This window comes from Macrotis lagotis, chromosome 1 (genome assembly GCF_037893015.1).
Source record: "Macrotis lagotis isolate mMagLag1 chromosome 1, bilby.v1.9.chrom.fasta, whole genome shotgun sequence".
NCBI lineage: Eukaryota > Metazoa > Chordata > Mammalia > Peramelemorphia > Peramelidae > Macrotis > Macrotis lagotis.
Window position 1 is genome coordinate 341,108,890 of NC_133658.1, and position 11,685 is coordinate 341,120,574.

At 34.8% G+C, this 11,685-nt stretch overlaps 1 pseudogene; it reads right to left on the minus strand.

Moving 5' to 3' along the window:
* Nucleotides 1–10,521: 10,521 nt before the first annotated feature.
* On the minus strand, nucleotides 10,522–11,049 carry LOC141517571 (large ribosomal subunit protein eL21-like; annotated as a pseudogene).
* Between the last annotated feature and the right edge of the window lie 636 nt (nucleotides 11,050–11,685).

Below are 11,685 nucleotides of genomic sequence, written 5' to 3' on the forward strand. Positions count from 1 at the left end.
TTGATATAATTATTGATTATTTCTATTATTTTCTGTTTGATCCATCCATTATTTAAGATAAAATTATTTAATTAGTTCTTGGTTTATCTTTCCCTGACCCTTTATTCCATGTAATTTTTATTGCATCATGGTCTGAGAAGTGTGTATTCATTGTTTCTGCCTTTCTGCATTTGATTTTAAGGTTTTTGTGCCCTAGTACATGGTAAATTTTGGTGAAGGTTCCATGTACTACCAAGAAAAACATATATTCTTTTCTATCCCATTAAATTTTCTCCAGAGATCTATCATATCTAAGTTTTCTAAGATTTCTTTCACCTTCTTAATTTCCTTATTTATTTTGTTGTTAGATTTATCTAGTTCTGAGAGAAGGATATTGAGGTCTCCCATTATTAAAGTTTTGCTGTCTATTTCTCCTTGTAATTCACTCAGCTTTTCCTCTAGGAATCCAGATGCTATGCTACTAGGTGCATACATGTTTAGTAATGCTATAGCTTCATTATCAATGGTACCTTTTAAAAGGATGTAGTTTCCTCCCTTATCCCTTTTAATAAGATTGATTTTTACTTTTACTCTGTCTGAGATTAGAATCATTTCCCCAGATTTTTTTTAATTCTGCTGAGGCAAAATATATTTTGCTCCAATCTTTTACTTTTACCCTGTGTGTATCTCTCTGCTTCAAATGTATTTCTTGTAAACAAGAATATTGTAGGATTCTGGTTTTTAGTCCATTCTACTATCTGTTTCTGTTTTATGGGACAGTTCATCCCATTCACATTTACAGTGAAGATTACTAATTCTGTATTTCCCTCCATGCTGTCTTTCTCCACTTATATTTATCTCTTTCCTTTTCTCTTATTTCTCCTCACCAAAATTTTACTACCTTTCCCCTTTGACTTTTCTTTTAGGAATTTAGTTTTCAGTTTATTTTCACTTATACTTTCCTTTTTAACAGTTCCTTCTTCCCTTATCTTTCCCATTCCCTGTGCCCTACCCCCCTTCCCTGTAGATTAAGTTAGATTTTTAAACCCAAATGGGAATGTATCTTATTCCCTCACTAGGCAAAATCTACTGAGTAAAATTCACTCAGCACTCACATTCTCCCTTCTTTCCCTCTAAAAGTGGTGTCTTTTCCCTTAGTTCTCTAATATTATTAGTCAGGTATCATCAAACACAGTTTGATTATTTGATTGCTTGATAAGTTTCTATTGTTATCAAGATACCATCACAGATTGTTTACTTGATTCCTTTATTAGAAGCACGGACTCAAATTGCAGCAAATTGTAACCATTTTTTACCTTACCTGTTTTCAAGTATCTTTCTTTTTTCTTTTTTTTTCTTTTTTAGAATTTTCAAGGCAATGGGGTTAAGTGGCTTGCCCAAGGCCACACGAATAGGTAATTATTAAGTGTCTCAGGTGGGATTTGAAACCAGGTACTCCTCACTCCAAGGCCGGTGTTCTATTCACAGCGCCACCTAGCCACCCCTCAAGTATCTTTCAAGTACACACAATCCTCCTCATGAGCCAAAGCACCATCCAAATCCATATCATTTCTTGAACTATTTGTGCCCCTGGCCCTAGGACTATTTTCTTTCACACTTAACTCTCCCCTCCCCACCCAGGGTACTTAATACTTAATAAGTGAAGCTCCAGAAGTTTATCTAATTAACTGTAAGTATCTTGAAGATTTCTAAGTCCTGGGAGGCTCTGGAGACCTCACTGAGAACTTCACAAATGATTTTAAGTAACAGAGACACTGTCTCAGATCCTCTCAGCTTATGATGACCTCATTAGACAAGGTACTTAGCACCTTGTGATTAAAGTGAATCATACTATAATGAGACACTTAAGTTGAAGTTAACACTCCTACTTTTTTTTTATCAGGGCTTTTTGTCTCAAACATAGGGATGTGATCTTGGACCTCTTCAATCAAGAGACAAAACTCAATTATACCCCTATCCTTTAGATTCATTCTCTTCAATTAGATTCTACCCTCTAATTTTCCTTAGAGAAGTAAAGTTCTAAAGAATTAGAATTGTTGTATCTTCCCTTTTAAGGACCAACATTTGTTTAAAACAATTTTGTTTTTCCATTCCCCTTTTGCATTTACCTTTTTATTAATGTAGCTCTTCAGTCTTGTATTTGGCGATTGAATTATCTGTTCAGTTCTGGTCTTTGTGTCAGGAAGTTCTGGAAGTCCTGTATTTCACTGAACATCCATCTTTTTCCTCGACAGTATATGCTGAATTTTGTAGGGTAGTACATTCTAGGTTCTTAAGCCCGGGTCCCTAGCTCTCTGAAATATGTTATTCCAGTTCTTCCAATCCTTCAATGTTGAGATTGATAGGTCCTGTGTTAGTCTTATTGTGTTCCCTTTGTATTCGAATTATTTTCTTTTTGCTCTGAAATATTCTTTCTTATATTTGAAGGTTCTGGAATTTGGCTATTACTAGCCCTTGGAGTTTTTATCCTGGGATCTCTTTCTGGAGGGGTTCTGTGGATTCATTCAGTTGTTATATTGTTAATCTTGTTCTAGTAGGTTGGTGCAGTTTTCCCTTAAAATTTCCTGCATGATGTTTTCCAGATTCTTCTGTTGGCCCAGGCTTTTTAGTAGTCCAATGATAAGTAGATTGTCTCTCCTGGATCTATTTTCCAGGTCATTCATTTTTCCCTAGAAAGTACTTTATACTTTTTTAATTCTTTCAGCCTTTTTATTTTTGTTTGATGGAATCTTGTAGTCTTGTAGATTCATTAGTTTCTAACTATTCAATTCTAATTTTTAGGTTTTATTTTCTTCAATTATCTCCTCTGTTTCCTTTTCCAAGTTGGTTATTTTTACTTTTAATAGAGTTGATTTCTTTGGTCAACATGCCACAATTTTCCTTCAAGACTTTTCTTTTTTTTTTCATTTTTCTTCTTCCTCTTTTTTTGGTTTTTTAATTCTTTTTTAAGCTCTTCTATGAGCTTTTGTATTTGAGTCCAATTTGTAGACTGTTTTGACACTTCTGTGAGTAATTTTTCACTACTTTCTTCTTCAGAGATGGCATTGATGTCATCTTTATCTGTGAAGCATTTTTCTAATAGTGAATGCTCTTTTAGCTTTTTTGGTTCATTTTTGTTGTAGTTCTGCTCCCAGGGTATATGGAGTATAGATCCAAACTTTAATTTTGCTGGGGCTGGGTCTAATCTCTGGCTCAGTGTTGGCCAAGATATTGCCTATGCAGTCCAGGCCTTGCCTTTTCAGAAGTTTGTTTCCTCCTTTATGTCCAGGTTCTGGCTTAACAGAGGATTATTCCCAACTCAGTCCTGTCTTTTACCCTGGTGTTCTCAAGGTTCAGACTGCTTGGGTTTGGGATCCTCCCTGCTGGCTTGCTATCTAACTTCTGGGACCTCTGTTATCATTAAGCTGTTGGGACCTGGATTGCACTGTGCCTAAAAACCTCCTGTTGATTTTCCCCACTCTCCTGTCTCCTGGACTTTACTTTCCCTTTTCCCCCCAAAGAGACTGACCTTCACAGATCCTCTACAATGTCTACAGTTGAAAACTTCTTTGAATCTTCTCTTTTTCTTGGGGGGATCTGTAGAGTGAATGTCAGAGGCTTCATTGATCTTTGGTAGGGAAAGGCTCTGGGAGCAGGTTAGCTTCTCTCCACCATCTTGGCTCTGCCCCAGAAGTCTCAGGTACTGTTATCTTGATTTTATAGTTGAAGAAACTGAGAGGCTAAGTGAATTTGACCATTTGGAAAACAAGAGATGTTTAGATTAGACAATATAACAAAAATGCCATAATATTCTTTAACTCCTTGTAAAGCTGTTACATGGAAGAGTGGTTAGATGCATTTTTCTAAGCCTCAGAGGACAAAACTAGGAGAGATGGGTAAAATTTACATTAAGGCATCTTTCAGTTCCATATAAAGAAGTCCTAACAATTAAAGATGTCCAAATGTGGAAGACCATCCTCTTAAGGCAATGAGTTCAACATCACAATATCTTCAAATAGAGACAAGATGCCTCCTTGTAGAGAAAATTTCCTCAGTACTAGATTTCCTCTGAGATTCAGTAAATACAGGCTGGCAGTGAACATCATTTAACTCCCAAGAACCAGTCTGGCTAAAAAGTCAAATTAAAGAGTGCAGCCACACTGATTAAATCATAGATCTTTGCAGGGGTCCAGCCTCCTTGGGGTCCTTGGAACTTGACAGACAGGAGGGATAGAGTCGGCAAAATGAGTTGAGTCAACAAGTGGGTAAAGGCAGGAGCAGGTTGACTGACTGTCAGCTGCTTAGATTTATTTTTATAGTCTCAGAATCATATGAAACAAGCAAACTAAAATCATTTCCTTCAATTTTCATCATTAATCACATAGTTCATATGGTTACAAGTTTGATCATGTAGTGGTTACAAGTGTGATTATCAATCATGTAATTAATTTTCTTGTCCCTGCTCAGACCGTGATGACCTCAACCTGCCTGTTGCCTAGTTTGTTTCTGCATAGTAAAATCATTAATTAAACAGAACTTTCCTTAGAATAATCTTTGATATCATTTGTTTAATGGAATGCTTCTATGTTTTTGTACCGCATATGTAATGTTTTTGATATGCTCCCTTGACAACCTATAGTGAGGGTAGCTATGCTTGTCCATCTGTCCGTTGACTCCTTCAATAACTAATTTTCCTTTCAGCCCTTGTTGGTAGATGCTATGGTTTCTATGACTTTTTATTCTTTTCCAATAAACTAAGGCTGTTAGAGTTCACATATTGGTTACCTACACTAACTATTCTCTCACCATCTTTATCATATATTCCTGTGTATGATAAGGGGGGAAAAACTGTTAATTTCCCTGGAATTCTATCTGACCCATCTTGTATCTGGTTTCCCTGTATATATTCTGACATCTCCCTGGAACTCCCAGTGCTGTATCTTCCAAAGATTTCATAATTGAAGCCTTTTGCATGTCTCAGGGAGAGTCAGTCCTGTTAAATTTGGACAGAGTTCACAATCTGTTTTATTCAAGGAATTTCTCTGAAATCTTTCCTTTATAGTCATTCCACTATTAGGATGAGTAAGTTTTGCAATCAATAATAGACCTATAAATATGGGTATACATGGAATCCCTATATATATTGAAGAAGGAAATGTTGTTCCATCAGGCAGTGTGACTGCCCTGAGTCTTCTTGCCACGACTGTGTCAAACAGCTTAGAGACCCTGGCTCCCAACAGATCTTTACATAGAAAGCTCTGATGATGATGATGATGACGACGACGATGATCTTTGTCCTTCATTCTCAAAGAAGACCATGACATCAGGAAGGTGATGCCATGACAAGCACAAGAATTGGATTTGAGTGAGGGTGGGAGTGGGAGGGCTGTGATAAGTCACTAACCTCACTTTCACCTCCAGACCTATCTAGGTACAGTGGCCAGATAGGTTAAGTGACTTGCCCAAGGTCGCACAGCTAGTAAGTATCAAAATGTCCGAGGCAGAATTTGAACTCCCATCCTCCTGGCTCCAAGGTCAGTGCTCTATCCACTGCTACCTGTGGGTGTTTCACTCAATATAAGGATAAGAAGCTGGTCTCTGTCCACACTATCTATCCAGTCTAACTGGAGGAAAAAAAAAAAAGAAATGAGAATAAGGAAGTGGAGCAAGTCTTTCTTAAATATCTATGAGGTACCAGGAACTATGTTAAGTAGTTTAAAATTATTGTCACATTTGAACCTTGGGAGGAAGATAGAGTTATTAACCTCACTTTACAACTGAGAAAACAGAGGCAAATAGAGGTGAAATTATTTTCCCAGGATTACAAAACTAGTAAGTGTCTGAGGTCATATTTGAACTCAGGTCTTTCCAACTTTAGACCCAACACTCTATCAATTCTATCACCTAGATGCATGAAACCTTTAATAACTAGAATTCTAAAAAAGCACATAATATATGTAGAATTTTAAAAAGCAATAATAAGGAGAATTCTAAATAGCACTAATAAGGAGAATTCTAAATGGCACTGATAAGGAGAATTTTCAAGAGCACTAATAAGAATTCTAAAAAATACTTATCTGTGCCATATGAATAATCAAATAACATATAAGAAGTTATTAATCATGGGGCACACAAACTGAATCCAGAAAAAGAATCATTTTGCCAACAGACAATTAATTCGCTTTTATACAGAAAGAATTAAAATATATGAGAGTAGGAAGCTATGGAAAGACATAAATGTCTTTAGGATCTAAAGAAATCCCAAATCCCCACAAACCCCACAATAAAGTTCTCAAAATGTGCCATCAAGAACAATGATAATGAAAACCAAAGAGAAGCCATCATAAGAGCCCCCATTCAATCCAGGATTGAACAAAAAGGTTGTCAGAAGCCTTCAGAGGCTCTGAGCAAAGATAAGACCAGGTAGGTAGAAGACAAAATATATAACCCCAAATTCCTAATATTCCTAGGACTTAGTGCCTTCCTGAGTCACAGCAATAGACAGAACCAGAGGGGCAGCTAGGTGGCACAGTGGACAGAGCACCAGCCCTGGAGTCAGGAGTACCTGAGTTCAAATCTGACCTCAGACACTTAATAATTACCTAGCTGTGTGGCCTTGGGCAAGCCACTTAACCCCATTTGCCTTGCAAAAAAAAAAAAAAAAACTAAAAAAAGACTCTTGGAAGAAATGGAGCAAGAGATAAAAGATCATTGTTCAATGAAATGTTAACTAAGAAAGAAAGAATGTCAAGGAGAATTAAGAGCTTAGAATAGAAAATAGAAACCTTATTGAAGAATTAACTAATTTGCAAGTTAGAATTTGCCGAACAGAAAGTAACTACACCATAAGAAAGTATAAAGTCATTTTTTTTATTGAAAGATTTTTTTTAAAAAGAAGAAATTGTAAGATATATATTATAAAGAAATTGTAAGATATATATTATCACAAACAATCTGGGAAACAGTTCAAAGAAAAATATTCTAGGAATAATTAGACTACTTGAAAATCATAACCAAAAAAGAGCAGCATACCATATTTCAAGAAATTATAAACTGTATAAATCTACTAGAACACAAATAGAAGTGAAAATAGAAAAAATTTACTAGTCTTCTCAAAGAAATCTCATTATGTTGAAACTCTTCTTTGTTCTGCCTATTCTTTTTTCTATCATTTCACATGATAGGTTTTTTGTTTTGGTTTGGTTTGGTTTGGTTTTGGGGGTTAAGTGGGGTTAAGTGAATTGCCCAAGGTCACACAGCTAGGTAATTATTAAATGTCTGAGGCTTTATTTGAACTCAGGTCCTCCTGCCTCCAGGACCGGTCCTCTATCCCCTGTGCCACCTAGCTGACCCTAGGGGTTTTTTTTAATTATCATTTTTTACCATGTAATAATATTCTCACATTCACATACCATAATTAACTCCCCAAATGATAGAGACTCCTCCCCTTAGTTTCCTCTTCTTTACCACTACAAAAAAGAGCTGCTAAAAATATGTTTATACACTTGGTTCCTTTGCTTCTTTCTTTGAAATCTTTCAGGTATAGGCCTTGTGGTGATATGCCTAGATCAAAGTAGTAGCATAGTTTTGTATATTTAAGGCCATAGTTTCAATTGTTTTGCAGAATGGCCATACCAATTCACAGTTCCATTACCATTAATGTGCCTGTTTTTTATTAGGCATTAAGATACTGTTATTTCATTGTTTTTAGGGGAGGGTGGTCATCTTTGTAGATCTAATGTATGTAAAAGGGAACTTCAGAATTGCTTTAATTCATAATTCTCTTATTAGTGGTAATTTGAAGTATTTTTTAATGTGGTTATTAGTGACTTGGATTTCTTCATTTGAAAACTGCCCCTATATATCATTTGACATTCTTTTTTTTTTAGGTTTTTTTTTTTGCAAGGCAAACGGGGTTAAGTGGCTTGCCCAAGGCCACACAGCTAGGTAATTATTAAGTGTCTGAGACCGGATTTGAACCCAGGTACTCCTGACTCCAAGGCCGGTGCTTTATCCACTGCGCCACCTAGCCGCCCCTATTTGACATTCTTTTGGAGTATGTTTTTGTTCTTACAAATTTGAACCAGTTTCCTATATATTTTGGATATGAAATCTTCCACAAAGAAATTTGCTTCAAAGATTTCTTCCTATTTAACTATTTCTCTTCTAATTTTAAATGCATTGATTACGTTTGTGCAAAAAAAAAATTTAATTTTTTAACTTCAGTGATTCCAACCTTATTCATTTCATTTGGTTGTATAAACTTTCAATATCCATCATGTAGCTAATTAGAGTTGATTTTGGTATGTGAAGTAAGTTATTAATCTATACCTGATTTCCACCAGATTGCTTTAAAGTTTTGTCACATAGTGAGACCTCAACCCATTGATTGGTATCTTTTGAATTTATTGGAAATGATGTTACCATGTTTCTTATCTTCTAAATTCTTTGGGTTCATTAGATAAGTCATCATATCATCTACAAAAATTAACAGTTTAATTTATTCTTTTTCCTATGCTTAGTGCCTTGACTTTTTTTTCAAGTATTGCTATAGCCAGATCTCTGAAGTTGTTTTTAAAAAAAAATAGTGTTGATAATGAACATCCTTACTATATCTCTGATCTAATTGGAAGGATTGGGATAGCTAGGTGACAGTGGATAGAGTACCAGCTCAGGGTGGACCTGAGCTCAAATGTGACCTCAGACACTTAATAATTACCTAAGTGTGTGACCTTGGACAAGTCACTTAACCCCATTGCCTTAAATAAAAGTAGGGAAAAATTTTTTTTAAAAAGTTAAAAAAAATAATTGGAAGGATCTCTGTTCATTCCCACTTATTTCTGTGTTTTATAATGTTTTTTACAGAAATACATATTGTATTTTATCAAAAACTTTTTCAGTATCTATTAATGTAATCATCTTTTAAAAATATTTTTGTTAGTCATCTATTATGTTTAGAATTTTCTTTATAATGTAAAAATTCTATATTCCTGATACAGTCAAACCTAAAAATAGTGTATAATCTTTGTTTTAGATGTCATTGAAGGGAACAGCCAGGTGCCACAGGGTCAAAGCACCAGTCCTGAAGTCAGAAGAAGCTGAGTTCAAATATGGCCTCAAACATTTTTTAACTAGCTGTGTGGCCTTGGACAAGTCACTTAACCCCTACGCCTGGCAAAAAATTTTTTAAATGACATTGAAGATTCTTTATTAGTATTTCATTTAATATGTTGATGGTGGTTAAAGTTCTACAGTTTTCTTTCTCTGATTTGTCTTTCCCTGGTTTAGGTATAAAGACGATATTTGTATCAAATAGTTTAGAAATGTCTCTTCCTGTTTTTGGAAAGCATCTATGTAATATTGGACTTAATTGTTCTTTAAATATTTCAAAGGATGTACTTTCAAATCCATTTGATCTTGGAAATCTTAGAAGTTCATTTTGGTGTGTTTTTAAAAAAAATTTGTAATAAAATTGAAAAACAAATTCTTGGTCTCTTAATCTGGGTATTTTATTTTTTGAAAATATCTTTTTGAACTCAAGAGGAGAACACAACTGCCAGAAGGATGGAGCTGGCTGCCATGAGGCAAGTAACCCCACCATCTTCCTGAACAACACCATTGGCGCTGCTGGCCATCGGCATGTTCTTCACCACCTGGTTCTTCATCTACAAGGTCACATCCACCAAGTTTACACATACGACATCTACAAGGAAATACTCAGCTTACTCATGACCTCACTCTTCATGGGTTTTGGGTCCTTTTTTCTATTGCTATGGGTGGGCATCTACATGTGACCATTGTGGCCCCCTGTGCCCATGATCACCATGACCACCCACCAGTGCCCATCTCCTGTTTCCATCACCTCCATTTTTGTACTCTTGCCAGACACAGGTTTTCACTGAGTTCCAATAAATGGAAGTGTGTTGGTCTCTGTGAATGGAAAAAAAAAATCTTTTGTCTAACTAGTCAATTTCATTATATAATTAAGTAAAATAGCTCCTTAAAGATTCCTTTATTCATTTAAAAATTAGAAAATCAACAAATACAAATAAACACTAAAATAGGAATTCTGAAAATTAAAGAAGAAATTAATAAAATAATTAAAATACAATCTAACAAAATGGTGAAGCAGAAATTTGCTCATTGGAATTTGTATTTTTTATTTTCTCTTTTTAAAACCAAACTAAACATATATATGTGATTTTGCGAAGAATAAACTATTTTATCATTCTGATAGGCCATTATAGTGATTTTGCTAATCTTTAATTTTCAGAATTACTATTTGTTTATTATTTGTTGATTTTTCTTTTTTCATATATTCTTTTTCTTTTGTCAATAAATGAGATAAAAAAAATTTCCCCTTATGTCTGCATTTGCCATCTCAAAAAGAACATACCAAAAGTTTTGATATGTCTTCCCATTATTATTTAAATTTGGTGAAGCTTTCTGGTGTTTCTATTATTTGCTCATTAGTCCACTAATTATTTAGAATAAAGTTATTTAGACTCCAATTAATTTTAATCCTGTTACAAAGGCTTTTTTTCCCCAAAATTCAAGAAATCTTTTATTGGTTATTTTTTAAGTCATTTATGCCATGAATTCATAGGGAATTGGTTCCAACAGCTCAGGTTCCTTGCCATTGGTTCTCACAAAGTGTGCTTCTCTGGGTGGAGCAGGCTGACATTTTAGTTGAACCCAAGTGCCTTTTTCTTTGGCTTCTTTCTTCTTCTGATCATTTTCCTTTACTCACTTCAGGAAGCTATCTCTGCTCTTAGAATGCTTAATATGCTCAATACGCACATTAATTCTCTTGGCTAGAATCTTGCCCTTAAGCTGTTTGTTTACAACAATGCCTACAGCATGCTGTGTAACATTATAGACTCATCCAGTCTTGCCATGGTAACATTTGTGGGGCATTCCTTGCTGAACTGTGCCCATCCCCTTGATATCTACAATATCACCTTTCTTATATATGTGCATATATGTAGGCAGAGGGACGACACCATGTTTTCAAAAGGGTCTGGAAAACATGTATCGAGTCCCTCTCCTTTTTCCTTTTGTCTTTGTCATTTTGGAAACTCACTGGAATATGGCAGAGCCAGCAGAAAGCTACAAAAGCTTTTTGTTGAATATATTTCATTGTATCTGGTACTAAAGGCTATGTTTAACATTTCTGCTTTTCTATATTCATTCACATGGTTTTATGTTCCAATACTTCTTCAAAGAAGTATTTCAGATACAGAAATAAAAAAATTATGAAAACTTCTTTCCATCCTATTTAGTAATTGTCAGAAATCTATCATCTCTAATTTTTCTGAAGTTTTCCTCAAGTCCTTAACTTCTTTTTTATTTATTTTTGGTTTAGATTTGTTTATATCTAAAAGGGGGACATTGAAAATCCCTGCTATTACAGTTTTACTAAATTTCTTTTGAATTCAGTTAATTTTCCTTTAATTATTTAGATGCTATGTCATTTGGTGCCTATATGTAAAGTATTGATATTAATTTGCCATCTGTGTTGCCTTTAAATATAATGTAATACTCTTGTTTATCTCTTTTTATAACTTTTTTTACTGTTATCTTGATGAGTAATGATTTCTGAAGTAATTATTTCTATCCTGAATTTTTTAACTCCACCTGAAACATAATAGAGTTTGCCCTATCCCTTTTATATGCTGGGTCAATCTTTATGTTTCAAGTGTGTTT